This window comes from Lolium perenne, chromosome 2 (genome assembly GCF_019359855.2).
Source record: "Lolium perenne isolate Kyuss_39 chromosome 2, Kyuss_2.0, whole genome shotgun sequence".
Lineage (NCBI taxonomy): Eukaryota > Viridiplantae > Streptophyta > Magnoliopsida > Poales > Poaceae > Lolium > Lolium perenne.
In genome coordinates, this window is record NC_067245.2 from 17,965,346 (window position 1) to 17,984,114 (window position 18,769).

Sequence of the window (18,769 nt, forward strand, 5' to 3'; positions counted from 1 at the left end):
GGATGTGCATTGCATTGTAAATTACGGGGAAATTTCGCGCTTTTAAAACAAAACTGCATCGAAGGGGGACAGGTTTCTCTCTCGACATCCTACAGGGTTAGGGTTTCGAGAGTGCGATAAACTTGTTCCTACTTGTCTAAATTAGGATTTTGAGAAGAGAGAAGTGAAATTGCATGGAAATCATAAGTTGCATGATTGAATTATAAGTTAAGTTGTTTGGATGAATTCAAACCAAATTTGAATTTGAATTTCAAATTCAAACATCAAATGATTATCACATTATTCAAACTTGAGAGAATTTAACAAACAAATATCATTAATCAAGAATATAAATAATACAACAATTTCATAAAGCTCAATAGAGAGAAACTTGAGCTTTATTGATAATCACACACATAATACATTGTCTTTACAATATTCAGAATTGAATTATTGAATTACAACACATTACAAGAATTGAAGAAATAGAAAATGTAAAAGGAAAATTACAAGTTATTTAAATGACCTAAACTACATTGTGATCATCATGAATTCTATGATCAAGATGATCTTGAGTTCATCTTGAGCATCTTCTTGATCCCTGCACACACACAACAAATAGAACATTAAGCCAAGTGGCTTGGCAGGTTAGAAGAAAACTGGAATAGGGTGGATATGATCAAGCTGCCGAGCTGATCCAACCCACCAGCCCAAGTCCCAAGTCACACACACACAGGCAGCACACAAGGCCTGCTGCATGTGTGCATGCAACACACACAACCAGTGAGTCACCAGGGTGAAATGTGGTGTTGTCGACCAGGGAAGCCATGGCTGGCCATATAAAAGCTTTTCACAGCCAAAACCCTAGTCACTTGATTCATCCATCGACAGAACTGCACTGGTAAGCCACCAAGAACAGCCAAGAACACAAGAACAGCTTGAACAGCTACTGCTGTTCAACACATTTTCACCACCACAGCAAATAACCAAGAAGCATCAAGCCACAGGGAGGAGCAGGGCAAGCCAAACAAACCACCAGAAGCAAAACCTCTACACCAACATCAAATTCTAGGAGCTGGAGTGAGGTATACAAGTCATCATGAACAAACCAGATGGTTTTGTTCATATATAAGCATATGCACCAATCACACACAAGCAAAAGGGTGTGATACCCAATTTGTGTCATCATCTGGCTACTAAGCCATATGGTGCAAGCAAAGGTAGCAAGGCCACTAGTAAATCATCTAATGGGAACAACAGCTATGAAAATCAATGCATAACTGAAGAAATCCAGCCAGAGATGAAAATACAGTTAGCCTAGTTACACACTTAGCACCTATAACTAGTTAGGCCATCAGACATAGACAAAACATTGTCTATTTGATTTCAACATCAAGAGCTACTGGCAATCCAATAAATGGATCACCCAGAAAGCATTGAGTGAGCCACAGTAAGCCAACAAGAGGGGAGCTACCCTAGGGCAGCATATGATTACTGCCAGGGTCACCTCAACCACTAAAACAGCCAAACCACCAAGCCAAGCACAAATATCATCACCAGCATTGGGTTCAAAGTGGAGCTAGGGTCCCCAACTAATGTTGGCATCCCTCTAGCTCAATCAAACTAATTATAAGAGTCATCATCATAGCAGTTCATCTCATTTATCCAATAAACAAGGACAAGCTATACAGATAAATGAAAGTCATAGATCACCAGTAACTGGAACACTTACACATGATCCAATTGATCACTGCAAGCAATAGCAATTGCTTGAACCAACCACAACACACACCAGCACAAGGCATGGTGATGCACAGTCACCAGAATAAGCCCAGACAGGCATAGGCAGTAAATAAAGCAAGCATTGATCAAGCAGCTGATGATCACTGGATCACCAGAGCTTGCTAAAGCATGCTAGAACTCAATTCTAGCACCACATTGACCATATAAAATTAAACAGACACAGTACATAAGGAATTGCATCACAGTTAAGCAAATGAGCTAAACATAATTATATCCAAACAGCACACCATCACTGGATGATGTTGCTTAGCCAACAAACAGAATCTATTGAGCATTTCCAGGTATTAGAGCACAAGGGATAGCACACCAGGAGCACTGGCTCTTGCAAAATGGGAAGAATTACACACAGTAATTAAGCCAAAGCAAGGAATTGAATACACTTGAGGATCTACCAGTAATAGCATCAAGAACAGAGTCACAGAGATAGTTTCAAGCAAGAAATGCAAGCTTGAGCAAGCACATGGCTTTAGAAGAATTGCACAGAAGCATACATAGCAAAGATAGCACAGTCTAAGCTAGGCCATGGAGAGTAGCAGCAGCAGCATAAGCACAGGCATGGCCACAGAAGCTGTGGTCATGGCAAGCAGAGCACAGCAGTAAGCGCAGCAGCAGTGGCAGCACGGCATGGTGGCATCTCCAACAGGAGGAGGGCCATGGCCAGAGCTAGCAGGGAAGAAGAACATGCACAGAAGAGGAGCAGAAGGGGGCGCACTTACTTGGAGCCGAGCAGAACGGTGGCGCCATGGCGGCCATGGCGGCACGCGCCAAAGCACGGCGGTGCCAGGCCAAGCCAGGCCATGGCGGTGCCGCGGCAGCTCGCGCACACGATGGTGAAGCCACGGCGGCGCCACGGCTCCAGGAACGTCGGCGGCGACGAGATCGCCGTGGATCTCCACGGTCAGACGAGCAGAAGGATTGGGGGCGACACGAAGAGGCGACGAAGAGCAAATCGGCGCGGTGGATCTGAAGCGCCATCGAACGGCGGTTCAGACGCACCCCATCTCGCCGGCGGCGATGGCCGGAGTTGGCCGGAGAAATTCGGCGAAGAGGCAGCGACGCGCGCGTCGCCAGAGCTCGAGGGTTAGGGTTCGCGAGGGAGAGAGAGAGGAAAAGTGAGGGCGACCGAGTGGGCCGGACCAGGCCAACTGGGTTGAGCCCAACCCACTCGGGTTCACCCTGACAGGTGGGCCCGAGGGCAATTTGGGCATTTTCCAAAATACCCTTTAAGTGAGGATTTCAAAGAATTTTAGAAAATAGAATATAGCTCTAAAAAAATAATTAAAAATATGAAAATCAATCAGCATAAAATTCTCTATCCAAATAAAATATCAAAGAGAATTTTTGAAGATAATTAAGAATAAGTCTTAATTTGATGAATTAAATAATGATTTAAATCACACATATTAATTTCAATAAAGAAAATAAGTCCATTAATGTAATTGGACTATAAAAACACCTTGAAAATATTTCAAGGTTGTATTTACCCTAAATAGAGAACCTCCAAATTATTATTAATAAATACCTCTCACATAAAATGATAAGACATCGGAAAAGGGGGAACAAACCCTAAAAATGGAAAGCATGCATAATTGCTTCTTTAACCATTGCCCTTATCGGACAATGATGCTATTTTTCAGAGACAGAGGACAAGGGTCAGTCCACACCTTCCAACTGCAAAACTTTGCAGTGTTCAGGCAAGTTCATCACTTGCTCATGTCATTTGAGTATTTCTATCAAATTACTTGCAAAGTACTATGGTTATCACTATTGCATAAAAACCAAAACCACTACTTTCATAACTATGAATATGACTATGTGGTGGGCAATGGAACCATGGATTGTATTGATATGGTGGAGGTTCCATTGCAAGGGTTTATATCCATCTAGGATTAAACAACAAATGTCGCCAGTGATTCTTGTGCCGTAATAACCGTGTGATACGTCCAATTTGCATCACTATTTTATATCATAATTTGCTGTTATTCATTGATATATTTCATATTGGGACACAATACTTATGTTATTTCATCTATTTTGCATGTTTCATCATTATTGGAGGATCGAACACCGGAGCCGGGATTCTCACTGGAAAAAGCACCGTCAGAACGCAATATTTTGGAAGATCAACTCTGGAAGGAAATTATACCAAAAATCCTATTTTTCAAGATGACGAAGGAAGCCAGAAGGAGGAGCCAGGAGCAGCCAGGGTGGGCCCACACCCTAGGGCGGCGCGGCCAGTGCCCTGGCCGTGCCGGCCTATGGTGCAGGGGGCCCACGACCCTTTTCGCCTCCTTTTCTTCGCCAAACCCTTCGTCCCGAAGACCTAAGCCACGAGAGGGTACCTCGCGAAGAGTTACTGACCACCTCTGCGGGGCGGAGAACACCAGAGAGAAAAGAGCTCTCCGGCGGCAGGAATCCTGGGGAAATTCCCTCCGGGAGGGGGAAATCGACGCCATCGTCACCGTCATCGAGCTGGACATCATCGCCATCACCATCATCATCATCTCCACCATCATCACCGCCGTCATCACCGCTGGACACCGTCACCGCCGTAGCAATTTGGGTTTGATCTTGATTGTTTGATAGGGGAAACTCTCCCGGTATCGATTCCTACTTGTTGTTGATGCTATTGAGTGAAACCATTGAACCAAGTTTATGTTCAGATTGTTATTCATCATCATATCACCTCTGATCATGTTCCGTATGATGTCTCGTGAGTAGTTCGTTTAGTTCTTGAGGACATGGGTGAAGTCTAAATGTTAGTAGTGAATTATGGTTGAGTAATATTCAATGGTGTGATATTTAAGTTGTGGTGTTATTCTTCTAGTGGTGTCATGTGAACGTCGACTACATGACACTTCACCATTTATGGGCCTAGGGGAATGCATCTTGTACTCGTTTGCCAATTGCGGGGTTGCCGGAGTGAGAAACCTAAACCCCCGTTGGTATATCGATGCAGGGAGGGATCGCAGGATCTCGAGTTTAAGGCTGTGGTTAGATTTAATTCTTAATTACTTTCTTGTAGTTGCGGATGCTTGCAAGGGGTATAATCACAAGTATGTATTAGTCCTAGGAAGGGCGGTACATTAGCATAGGTTCATCCACACAACACTTATCACAACAATGAAGATTATTTAGCCGTATGTAGCGAAAGCACTAGACTAAAATCCCGTGTGTCCTCGAGAACGTTTGGTCATTATAAGTAAACAAACCGGCTTGTCCTTTGTGCTAAAAAGGATTGGGCCACTCGCTGCAATTATTACTCTCGCACTTTACATACTCGTACTTTATTCAACTGTTACATCAAACCCCCCCTGAATACTTGTCTGTGAGCATTTACAGTGAATCCTTCATCGAAACTGCTTGTCAACACCTTCTGCTCCTCGTTGGGATCGACATTCTTACTTATCGAAGATACTACGATACACCCCCTATACTTGTGGGTCATCAAGACTATTTTCTGGCGCCGTTGCCGGGGAGTGAAGCGCTATTGGTAAGTGGAATTGGTAAGGAAAACCTTTACTGTTGTGCTGATTTTATTTACTCGCTGCTATAAGTCATTATGGAGAGATCTTCTCTTCAATTTCTATTTGGGAAATCTACTACTACTGCAACGGTAGTGGATGAGGCGCCAGGTGAGGAAGTAATACCATATAAAATACCTATGAAAATTATTGAACGTGTTATGGATAACCGCTATGAAGGGGATGGAACTGTCCATCCCGGTGATCATTTACTGTTTTTGCATGAATTATGCGGGTTATTCAAATGTGCAGGTATTGCTATGGATGAAGTGAGGAAGAAACTATTCTCTTTGTCGCTGTCCGAAGGCGGCGCATTGGTATAAATTCTTGGATAATGGGGATTCTCTTGAATGGAATGATATTGTGCCCGGTTTTATTCTAAGTTCTATCCTCCAAGTGAAATTCATAAGGATCGGAATCGCATATATAATTTTTGGCCTCATGATGGAGAGAGTATTGCCCAAGCTTGGGGGAGATTGAAGTCTTTAATGCTCAAATGCCCCATTCATGAGCTTCCTGGTAATGTTATTATTGATAATTTCTATGCAAGACTTTCTTTTCAAGACAAGACCTTGCTGGATACTTCTTGTTCTGGATCATTTACACGCAACAAAGAAGAGTTTAAAAGGGACCTTCTTGATCGGATCCAAGAAAATACTGAAGGTTGGGAGAACGACAAGGATAGAGAATCAGGTATAATTTATGATTATAAATGCATTGAAGCTTTTATGGAATCTTGATAAATTTCGTAATATGAGTGCTATATATGGTCTTGATTCTCAAGTTGCTGTAAATCTTTATAAAGCTTTTGCCTCTCATTATGAATTGCCAAAGAAGAATTTTGATAAGTATCATGAACCGTATAAAGATAAAATTGATTCATCTATTAATAAATGCGTTGTAGTTGAAACTGCTGATCGTGTTATTCCTGAAGCTTATATTGAAAAAACTCCTTTCCTGCTAAAATGAAAGAGTACTCTGTTATAAATAGTGCGGTTCATAAAAGTGAAAAGAAACCTGTAGAACACGAAGAACAAATAAAAGTTGAACCTGCTGTTGCAATAATTAAAGATCTTGTGGTGAAAGTGTGGAGGATGGTCATATTATTTTCTGTGAAGATGCTTCTAATATTGTCTCACATCCTAATAAACCCAAACAAGCTAGTGTTCCTATGATATCTGTTAAAATTGGTGATCATTGTTATTATGGATTATGTGATATTGGTGCAAGTGTTAGTGCTATTCCGTATGAGCTTTACACGGAGATTATGCACGAAATTGATTCTTGTGAACTTGAAGATATTGATGTGGTTATTCAGCTGGCTAATAGAGAAACTATTTCTCCAATTGGTATTGTTCGAGATGTGGAAGTTTTATGCGGTAAGATTAAATATCCTGCTGACTTTTTGGTACTTGGTTCTGCTGCTAGTGATTATTGTCCTATTATTTTTGGTAGACCTTTTCTAAATACTTGTGGAGCTATTATAGATTGCAAGAAAGAGAAAATTTTGACTAAATTCGCTGGTGAATCTTATGAGTTTAACTTCTCTAAATTTACTAAAACTCCTTATAAAGCTGATTTGCCTAGTAATGATTTTAAAATGGAGCAATGTGCATCTATTGTTCTTGTTCCTAATAATCCTTTGCAGCAACATTTGGAGGATAGCGAGAGCGAAATTTTTAGGAAAGAAAGAGATGAGCTTGAGGAAATTTTTCTTCGCCAACCTATTCTCAAGCATGATTTACCGGTGGAAGATTTGGGTACAACACCGCCACCAAAGGAAGATCCCGTTTTTGATTTAAAGCCTTTACACGATAATCTTAAATATGCTCATATTGATGATAAGAAAATATATCCTGTTATTATTAGTTCTAAGCTTTCAGAGATTGAGGAAGAAAGGTTATTGGAAATATTGAAGAAGCATCGAGGCGCTATTGGCTACACTCTTGATGATTTGAAGGGGATTTCTCCGTCTATATGCCAACATGCTATTAATATGGAAGATGATGCAAAGCCTGTTGTTGAACCTCAGCGTCGTCTAATTCCGAAGATGAAGGAAGTGGTAAGGAATGAGGTATTACGACTTCTTGAAGCTGGTATCATATATCCTATTGCTGATAGTAGATGGGTTAGTCCTGTGCATTGCGTTCCCAAGAAAGGAGGTATGACTGTTGTGCCTAATGATAATGATGAGCTCATTCCTCAAAGAGTAGTTGTAGGGTATAGAATGTGCATTGATTTTCGAAAAGTTAATAAAGTTACTAAGAAAGATCATTACCCTTTACCATTTATTGATCAAATGCTAGAAAGATTGTCTAAAAATACTCATTTTTGCTTTCTTGATGGTTATTCTGGGTTTTCACAAATTGCTGTTAAAGCTAAAGATCAAGAGAAAACCACCTTTACTTGTCCTTATGGAACTTATGCTTATAGACGTATGCCTTTTGGTTTATGTAATGCTCCTGCTACTTTTCAAAGATGCATGTCTGCTATTTTTCATGGTTTTTGTGAAAGTATTGTAGAGGTATTCATGGATGATTTTTCCGTCTATGGGAATTCTTTTGATAGTTGCTTGAAACCTTGATAAAGTTTTGCAGAGATGTGAAGAAACTAACCTTGTTCTTAATTGGGAGAAATGCCACTTTATGGTTAATGAAGGAATTGTATTGGGACATAAAATTTCTGAGAGAGGTATTGAAGTTGATAGAGCTAAAGTTGAAGCAATTGAGAAGATGCCCTATCCGAGGGATGTTAAAGGTATTCGTAGTGTTCTTGGTCATGCTGGGTTTTATAGGAGATTTATTAAAGATTTCTCCAAGATTTCAAAGCCTCTTACTAATCTTCTTCAAAAAGATGTACCATTTGTTTTTGATGATGATTGTAAGGAAGCTTTTGAAACTCTTAAGAAAGCCTTAACAACTGCTCCTATAGTTGAACCCCCTGATTGGAACTTACCATTTGAAATTATGTGTGATGCTAGTGATTTTGCTGTAGGCGCTGTTCTTGGACAGCGAGTAGATAAAAAACTGAATGTTATTCATTATGCTAGTAAAACTCTTGATGCTGCTCAAAGAAATTATGCTACAACTGAAAAGGAATTATTAGCTTTGTAGTCTTTGCTTGTGATAAATTTAGATCTTATATTGTTGATTCAAAAGTTACTATTCATACTGATCATGCTGCAATTAGATACCTAATGACAAAGAAAGATGCTAAGCCTAGGCTTATTAGATGGGTACTTCTTTTGCAAGAATTTGATCTACATATTGTAGATAGGAAAGGTGCTAATAATCCTGTTGCTGATAATTTGTCTAGATTGGAAAATATTGCTTATGATCCTGCTCTCGTTAATGATAGTTTTCCAAATGAACAATTGGCTGTAATAAAGGTGAGCTCGTGAGACAGTCCTTGGTATGCTGATTATGCTAACTTTATTGTTTCCAAGTACTTGCCTCCAACCTTTTCAGCTCAGCAAAGGAGGAAATTCTTTTATGACTTGAGGCATTATTTCTGGGATGACCCACACTTATATAAAGAAGGAGTGGATGGTATTATGCGAAGATGTGTTCCTGAGTATGAACAACAAGAAATATTGAGTAAATGTCATGGTAGTGCTTATGGAGGACATCACGCTGGAGAAAGAACCGCGCAAAAGGTTTTACAATCAGGTTTTTATTGGCCAACTCTCTTCAAGGATGCGAGAAAGTTTATTTTATCTTGTGATGAATGCCAAAGGGTTGGTAATATCTCCAGACGCAATGAAATGCCTATGAATTATACTCTTGTTATTGAACCGTTTGATTGTTGGGGATTTGACTTCATGGGACCTTTTCCGTCTTCGGAAGGTAACACTCATATACTTGTTGCTGTTGATTATGTTACTAAATGGGTGGAAGCTATACCTACAAAAAGTGCTGATGGTGAGACCTCTTTAAGAATGCTCTTAGATATTATTTTTCCTAGATTTGGAGTACCTAGATATATTATGACTGATGGAGGTTCTCATTTTATTCATGGAGGTTTTAGAAAAACTCTTGCTAAGTATGGTATTAATCATAGAATTGCTTCTGCTTATCATCCTCAAACTAGTGGTCAAGTAGAATTATCAAATAGAGAGATTAAATCTATTTTGGGAAAGACCGTTAATAAAACTAGAAAGAATTGGGCTAGTAAATTGAAGGATGCACTTTGGGCTTATAGAACTGCTTATAAAAATCCCATGGGAATGTCACCTTATAAAATGGTTTATGGGAAAGCTTGTCATTTACCTCTAGAACTAGAGCACAAAGCTTATTGGGCTGTTAGAGAATTAAATAAAGATCCTAAACTTGCCGGTGATAAGAGGTTGTTGCAATTGAGTTCTCTAGATGAATGGAGAAGTGAAGCATATGAAAATGCTAAACTCTTTAAAGAGAAAGTTAAAAAATGGCATGATAGGAGGATTATCAAAAGAGAATTTCATATTGGGGATAAAGTCCTATTGTATCGGTCTCGTCTCAGATTCTTTGCAGGGAAATTACTCTCGAAATGGGAAGGACCATATGTTGTCGAGGAGGTGTATCGTTCAGGAGCAATCAAAATTAGCTCTCCCCAAGGCAATGCTACGCAAGTGGTGAATGGACAAAGACTCAAGCATTATATCTCAGGTGATTCCTATAATGTTGATGTTGATATTATTCAAGTGGAAACACCGGAAGCTTTCATCAAAGGACAAATTGACAGTCCGCTTAACTCGACTTTGAATAGGTAACAAGATCGGTAATGAAAAGTACGCAATTTACTTTCCGAACTATATTTTTGCTGTTTTTGGAAAATATGAGAAATTACGAGTTCGAAACGGAGTGGAAAGGACGCACGAGGGGGTGCCACCATAGGGCGGCGCGGCCTGACCTGGGCCCGCGCCGGCCTATGGTTTGGCCGCCCCGTCGCCCCTTTCCGACTCTGGTGCTTTCCTTTTGACGAGAAAAATTTTGCTATATAATCCCCCGGACCCCTGGAGGTCCGTATATCGTTTTCTCGACGTGTTTTGTTTCGAGTTGTTTCTGCCAGGATTTGCTTCGGATCTAGAGCCATCATGTCTTCGTCGGAAACTCCGAAGGACAGCTCCAGCAAGGATGTTGGCAACTTGTACATGGAGGAGCTGAGGATGCACCCCAAGGAGTTGCTGCTCGTTGAAGGAGAACTGCAGGTCAAGGATGTCCAGGGTCCTAAAGGAGAAGGAAGCCTGGAAGACAGGATGGAGAAGCTAGAACAAGAGGTTTTCAAATACAAGAAGATGGCTGAGCGTGAGGTGGATATTTTCCACAGGATTGTGTCTGAACTCATTGCTGAACATGAGAAGGAAACTGCAAAGCTTTGGAGCGATATCCTCTCACTTCACGACACCACCAACAAGCTCCAAGCACAACTCTATGATTTTCAGAATCAGAACTGTGAGTATGAAAACAGGTTTAAATACATAAGCCGTGCTGCTAGTTTCAGGATCCCCGAGACCAAGATGTCGTTTCTTGATGGAGAGCCTCTTCCTTGGAAGTTTGATGACGGGAGTTCATCACCACCATCACCGCAGGAGTAATTCATCATCGGTATTGGCATCCCCTTGGTTTGTTCCAAGCTTGGGGGAGTGCCGCGGTATCACATTATCACTACCTTTTACTTTTATTGTCAAGTAGTATCATATCATGAGTAGGGAAGTTATCATATAAGATGGGTTGCGTTTGGAAGTATCTCTCCTTTATTTGGTTATCTATGTATCCCTTGGTGTGAGTTATCGTTATGGAATATTAATGAGAAGTCTTATCATTTACATATTGCACATCTTATTTTAGTTTGCAATCTCTACTATATGATTCACCTTGTTGTTAGTATTGGTATCACTTTGGGAGCATTGAATAAATCTATTTGGTTTTGGCAAACTTAGCATTGGTCAATAGCAACAACACTTTGAGGTTTAAATAGAAAAGAGAAATACATGTAGATGTTTCATTGTCTTTCTTGTTAGCTCATAGCTTATTATTCTGAAGTTAAAATTGTTTGTACTTACAAGGAAGATGCATGATTGTTTCTATCACATGTATATTTGTTTGTTTCCCTCGACTCTTATGCTTGCTAATTAACCTTGCTAGCCAAAGACCAGATCGAGAGGGAATACTTCTCGTGCATCCAAACCTTAACCAAAACCTATGCCATTTGTGTCCACCATACCTACCTACTACATGGAATTTTCTGCCATTCCAAGTAAATACTTCATGTGCTACCTTTAAACAATTCAAAACTTAGTATCTCTTATTTGTGTCAATGTTTCATAGCTCATGAGGAAGTATGTGGTGTTTTATCTTTCAATCTTGTTGGGCAACTTCCACCAATGGACTAGTGGCTTCACCCGCTTATCCAATAATTTTGCAAAAAGAGCTGGCAATGGGATTCCCAGTCCCAAATTGATTAAAATAGACACTCCTCCATGGTATGTGATTGATGGACGGCACCCGAAGGATTCGGTTAGCCATGGCTTGTGTAAGCAAAGGTTGGGGGGAGTGTCATCATCATAATAAAGCTAAAATAAAAAGGCACTCCTTCATGGTATGAGATTGTTGGCAGGCACCCGAGGATTCGGTTAGCCATGGTTTGTGAAAGAAAGGTTGGAAGGAGTGCCACACAAAATGAAAATAATATGGGAGCCGCTCTTAGGAGGTTGTCTGGCAAGGGGGTTAGAGTACCCGCTACCAGTCGTTGACAACAACAAACACCTCTCAAAATGTTACTTTTATTCTCTTTATATATGATTGCAAAAATTGAAAAAGCTCTAGCACATGATTTAATCCCTGTTTCCCTCTGCGAAGGGCCTGTCTTTTACTTTATGTTGAGTCAGTAAACCTATTTCCCTCCATCTCAAGCAAGCATTTGAGTAGTTGTGATCAAACCATTATATTGTGATTTGCTACATCATGTCTTTTATTCTTCTTTGTTTAGTACAAGTTTTATTTGAATGAATATAGCTTTGCAAGTTATCAATGATTATGAGTAGACCATTACGATTGAGTATGCAAGTTATGCCTTATAAACTCTAACATGAGAGCGCTGCTCAATGAGATAAATATAATCTGTTAATTGTTCTCTGACCAAGAACGAAGTTTGCCATCACCAATCATGATTTCTCATGCACCTTTACTTGTGATTACCTTATACTTGTTTCAATATGAGTTATAAGAGGTTGTTTACTATAATGTCCTGTGTGAATGAATATGATGCTTCTTGTCCGTATTTTATTTATCGACTCTTCACTCCATAAACATGTGGTCATGTCTATCGAGCTCAGTTTCGCTTGGGGACAAGCGAAGTCTAAGCTTGGGGGGAGTTGATACGTCCAATTTGCATCACTATTTTATATCATAATTTGCTGTTATTCATTGATATATTTCATATTGGGACACAATACTTATGTTATTTCATCTATTTTGCATGTTTCATCATTATTGGAGGATCGAACACCGGAGCCGGATTCTCACTGGAAAAAGCACCGTCGAACGCAATATTTCGGAAGATCAACTACGGAAGGAAATTATACCAAAAATCCTATTTTTCAAGATGACGAAGGAAGCCAGAAGGAGGAGCCAGGAGCAGCCGGGGTGGGCCCACACCCTAGGGCGGCGCGGCCCAGGCCCCGGCCGCGCCGGCCTATGGTGCAGGGGCCCACGACCCTTTTCGCCTCCTTTTCTTCGCCAAACCCTTCGTCCCGAAGACCTAAGCCACAGAGGGTACCTCGCGAAGAGTTACAGCCGCCTCTGCGGGGCGGAGAACACCAGAGAGAAAAGAGCTCTCCGGCGGGCAGGAATCCGCCGGGGAAATTCCTCCGGGAGGGGGAAATCGACGCCATCGTCACCGTCATCGAGCTGGACATCATCGCCATCACCATCATCATCATCTCCACCATCATCACCGCCGTCATCACCGCTGGACACCGTCACCGCCGTAGCAATTTGGGTTTGATCTTGATTGTTTGATAGGGGAAACTCTCCCGGTATCGATTCCTACTTGTTGTTGATGCTATTGAGTGAAACCATTGAACCAAGTTTATGTTCAGATTGTTATTCATCATCATATCACCTCTGATCATGTTCCGTATGATGTCTCGTGAGTAGTTCGTTTAGTTCTTGAGGACATGGGTGAAGTCTAAATGTTAGTAGTGAATTATGGTTGAGTAATATTCAATGGTGTGATATTTAAGTTGTGGTGTTATTCTTCTAGTGGTGTCATGTGAACGTCGACTACATGACACTTCACCATTTATGGGCCTAGGGGAATGCATCTTGTACTCGTTTGCCAATTGCGGGGTTGCCGGAGTGACAGAAACCTAAACCCCCGTTGGTATATCGATGCAGGAGGGATCGCAGGATCTCAGAGTTTAAGGCTGTGGTTAGATTTAATTCTTAATTACTTTCTTGTAGTTGCGGATGCTTGCAAGGGGTATAATCACAAGTATGTATTAGTCCTAGGAAGGGCGGTACATTAGCATAGGTTCACCCACACAACACTTATCACAACAATGAAGATTATTTAGCCGTATGTAGCGAAAGCACTAGACTAAAATCCCGTGTGTCCTCGAGAACGTTTGGTCATTATAAGTAAACAAACCGGCTTGTCCTTTGTGCTAAAAAGGATTGGGCCACTCGCTTCAATTATTACTCTCGCACTTTACATACTCGTACTTTATTCAACTGTTACATCAAACCCCCCTGAATACTTGTCTGTGAGCATTTACAGTGAATCCTTCATCGAAACTGCTTGTCAACACCTTCTGCTCCTCGTTGGGATCGACATTCTTACTTATCGAAGATACTACGATACACCCCCTATACTTGTGGGTCATCACCGTGTTAACCATAAGATCTGAAATGGGACGGACTAGTCAATCGTATTTCCACCTCTTGTACATCAACGGATGCGCTTACCGTAGCAGTTGTATCTTGCGGAGCAGCTTGTGGGTAGGGAACCCATTCTAAGTCCCCACGGTTATGCTGTGCATACCGTAGCGGTTGCGGCTTGCGGAACAACTTGAGGGTGGGGATCCCACTCTAATTCCCCACGGTAATGTGGTCTATGATGGGTTGCAGCTACCGGCGAAGGAGTTTGGTTCGATCCCAGACTGTTGTCGTGGTCGGGGTCCGTCCTTAAATGGTGTAAGTGGACCGACGAGGACCCAGGGCCGGGGTTTGCAACAAAGGGTGGGTGTGCGAGGTAGCGGAGGAATATGATTGGCTATGACCTTATACCGGGCCTCACACCGAAGGAAGTGTGGACGGGAAAGCTGCCCGGTTAGCACCAAGGTTAAGATCTCTTATGGGTAAAGCAACACACCTCTGCAGAGTGTAAAGAACTGTGACCTGTCACTCCCTGTTTCGGGATATGGAACTGCGAACGCGGCCGAAAAGGAGCTCCATGAAGTTCTAGTAAACCGGTGAAGGCTGACGGACATAGCTCTTTGGAATAAAAGCAATCTCTTGAAGAAATGTTTATCAAAACCTGCATTGGTATTAGACTTTCTGGTCTAATATCGTAGCTAGTTCATTAAACACCTCTTATCTATAATGAACTTTTTGAGTACGCTCGTACTCATACCACTCTTAAATCCCTTGCTTAGATTGTCTGAATCGTCTGGAGGAGGACTACGACCACACTGAAGGAGCCGAGATCATCGGCTATGAAGAACCAGACCTCTCTGGAGGTGTCGAAGGCATAGACTACCTCATAGTCTACGGAACCGGGGAGGCTTCCGGAGGAGATCAAGCCTAGAAACATTGAATAGTAGTAGTAGTAGCCGGGCAGCCCGAACTCTTAGTATTTAGCTGCTCGGGAGAATAAATGTACAACTTAATGAGACATCTATATTGTAAGCTAAGTTGGGTTCGCCTCGAACCCAGGAGTACTTCTCTTAGGACCCAAAAGGAGCTCCGAGACAATATGTGTATGATTATTGTAATATTAAATGAATGAGTTATGGACCTGCTATGTTCTGTTGTACTACTCTGAGGGATGTAATATTTGCGGAATGGTACTTCGTGAATGTTATATCAACGACTGGCATACTACAACATGCAGTGGTATGCAGGGTCACCACACATACCTTCTTATGAATAAAACAATGCAAGCAAACATCCATGACATGCTACTCATATTAATAAATTGGAGCTAAATATGAGAGATCATGAACTACTAGACTTTCTTAAATGACATATACCTCACATGAACCAACTAAGCATGCTTACATGGATGAGTATATGTACAAAAATGAAAACAAATAGAGTTCATACCAGCCTCTCACCACAATCGAATTGTCGTAGATCGTCATTATTGCCTTTCACTTGTGTAGCTTGGATAATATGAAATGAAAACCACGCTCCAGCCACCGAAGACCATTGAACTCATAGTGAACTTTACAAAACCAAAGAAGAACAGCAAATATTTTTGGTGTTTTCGAATTGGAAACAAGAACAAAAGGAAACAAGCAAACAAAGCAAAATCTTTTTGGATTTTCTTATAGCAAACCAACGATAGCAAATAAAGTAAAATAAATGCAAGAAACCAAAACAAACAAATGGTGAAGAGAAACAACAGAAATATTTTTGGTCTTTTTGTGTTTTAGGAAGGAAACAAAGCAAAAACAAGAAAATAGAAACTAGAAGAGTCACATAAACACAAAGCAGCAGAAATTCGTCAAACTTGACAGCAGTACAGTACTCGATTTTTAAGAAATTCTTCCACTGCTCAAATCGAAAAGTGTTCAACTAATGAAAGTTAGATAACAACCTGGGGAACTTGCACAAAAATTGGCTTTGCAAAATACCGTTCTGGCTATTTTTGGAAAAAAATTCGGTAACAGTCCAGAATCTGTTTTCAGGCAGCACTTCCCCAAATATCATCTCCCTCTCATTAGAAAACCACTCAAAGAAACTAAACAAGTATATACAAGTATCCAGCAACCATAATATGCAAAGAATGAGTGATGCCGGTATACCTCCCCCCAAGCTTAGGCTTTTGGCCTAAGTGGAGTTCAACCCCAGCGAGGGTCGCTGTTCCACGCCGGTGGATCATACATGGCGTAGTCATAGTGAGGTCCCTGTGCAGAAGAAAAGCGTGGAGGCTCCACATGTCCAAAATGTTGATGCGAATAACTTGCTGCATCGGATGACGAGTCGAGGTGTTCCTCGGCCTCCTCCATGTTGTCTCTTGCATGATGGCCTCCTCCCTCTATGTGTGCATTCAGTGCACCTTCTGTGACTGACCAATCCTCCCTGGAATCAAGGTTAAATAGAACAGGCGCAGGCAATCTTACTAGTTTTTCAGTTTTCTTAGTTGTTCTCCAAGTCTTCTTGTAAAATGTTATCTTGTAAGACAGGTTACTCAAGTTAGATGAATCAGAAACAAATTCATGTTTAATCATGGAGACTATGTCAAGTTTTTCTATGGAAAGTTGAATATCAAGATGGTGAGGTTCTACACCATGCAAAGCTAGTAAACGAGAGGCGATGAGACCTCCACAAATTCCGCCATTCTCACGGTTAGTAGCAAGTCTGTAGGCTATCAATGCACCCAAATTATAAGCCCTATTGCTTTGCAGTGCAGCAGCTAGAAAAGCTAAATCCTGGACAGATAATTTACTACCATTCTTTCTAGCAAGAACGCATTTAGTAATGAAATAAGTAAAGTAGCGGATAGCTGGGAGTTGAATGCTAGTGATTTTACCACCATCCTCTGAGAAACTCCTTCCATGACAAATCATCTCGAAGAGGCTTAAGAGATCTCGCGGCGATCCCCTTATCTTCTCGCATGATCCCCATTGCGGTACTCTAATTGCTGTACAAAAATCATTGAATGGCAAGTTGACAGTTTTATTATAAATCTTGTACTGAACCATGGGGTTAGATTGCGACCAATTGAACTTAAAATCCTGCACAACAGACATAGTCAACTTTGCATATTGGCATGGTTCTCCGTCAACAAAGTCATTCAACCCTGCACGAGAAATTAGATTATGAACATCTTCCAAGATTCCTGCACTTCGCATGAAATCTGTGCACGGGTAGTAAGAGGGGTATACTCCCTCTTCGCGGTTCACTCTCATGACTTGTTGCACCTCCAATTCTTGTTGGTTTAGCTGATGTCTATTCCACTCCATTTTCTGAAATTTTCAACAATCATTATAAAATTTGATTTGGTGAAATATAATTGAGGGGAACTACTATAGGAACTTGCTAGAGTACTAATCATGCATCAAAACTAGTTTCTACAACTTAGGACAAGCATGCAAACTCACTAAACATGTTACCTACAGAATATACTCAACCAAACAAAATTCTACTTGGATAATCGGAGGAGTCACATACCGGAGAGCAAATGTGCCAAATTTCAGACAGAAATCTGGGCTGAGCAAAGAGATAGAGAAATCCTGAGCTCTTGAGCAAAAACACGAGTGAGAGAAAGCTGGTGCTGATTTTTTCGGGAGAGAGAAGAGTGTGGGAGGAAGAGATGCTGAAGTGGGGCAAAGGGGACCCACACACCAGGGTGGCGTGCCCCCCTTGCTGGCCGCGCCGGCCTGTGGGGTGCCACCCTGGGGTGCCCCACTGGTCATCCCCAGGTGCTCCCAGGTGCATTTTCGAAAAATAGGACCAACGGTATAATTTTTATGAATTTTTAAAAACTTTGAAAAATGCACATTTCTGGGTATTAAGTTTATTATTACTGGACAGGAAATTTTTTGAAATCTCTAATTAACTAGGGAACTTTGCAAAACAAAAGTGCTACAGCAAGTAGAACAAGTGGAGGAAGAAAGAGATGTTGTTTACCTCCTCTATGCATATAAAAAGTATTTGTTAACAAGGTTGCCCAAGTCTTGCCACCAAATAAATTTTACATAGCATAAAGAGAAATAAACCTCAAATCAATCATGTTACCTTGAATTGTATTGATATGGATCCAATCATAAGGCTTTGATATCCTTCTTTAGGCTCATATATAGGACAATTGATAGTTCCAACTTTGATGGTTCTCACATTAGAAATAGTATTAACTCCACATACTTTATCAATCCTCTTGGGGAAATAGACGGTATGCTCCTTATCATCAACATTGAAAGTAACCTTTCCTTTATTGCAATCAATAACAGCCCCTGCGGTGTTAAGAAAAGGTCTCCCAAGAATAAAAGACATATTATCATCTTCAGGCATTTCCAACACAACAAAATCAGTTAATATCAAGCAGTTATTAGTAACTTGAACAGGAACATCCTCACATATACCAACAGGAATAGCAGTAGATTTATCAGCCATTTGCAAAGATATATCAGTAGGTATCAACTTATCTAAATAAAGTCTCTTATAAAGAGAAAAAGGCATAACACTAACACCGGCTCCCAAGTCACATAGAGCAATTTTAACATAATTATTCTTAATAGAACAAGGAATAGTAGG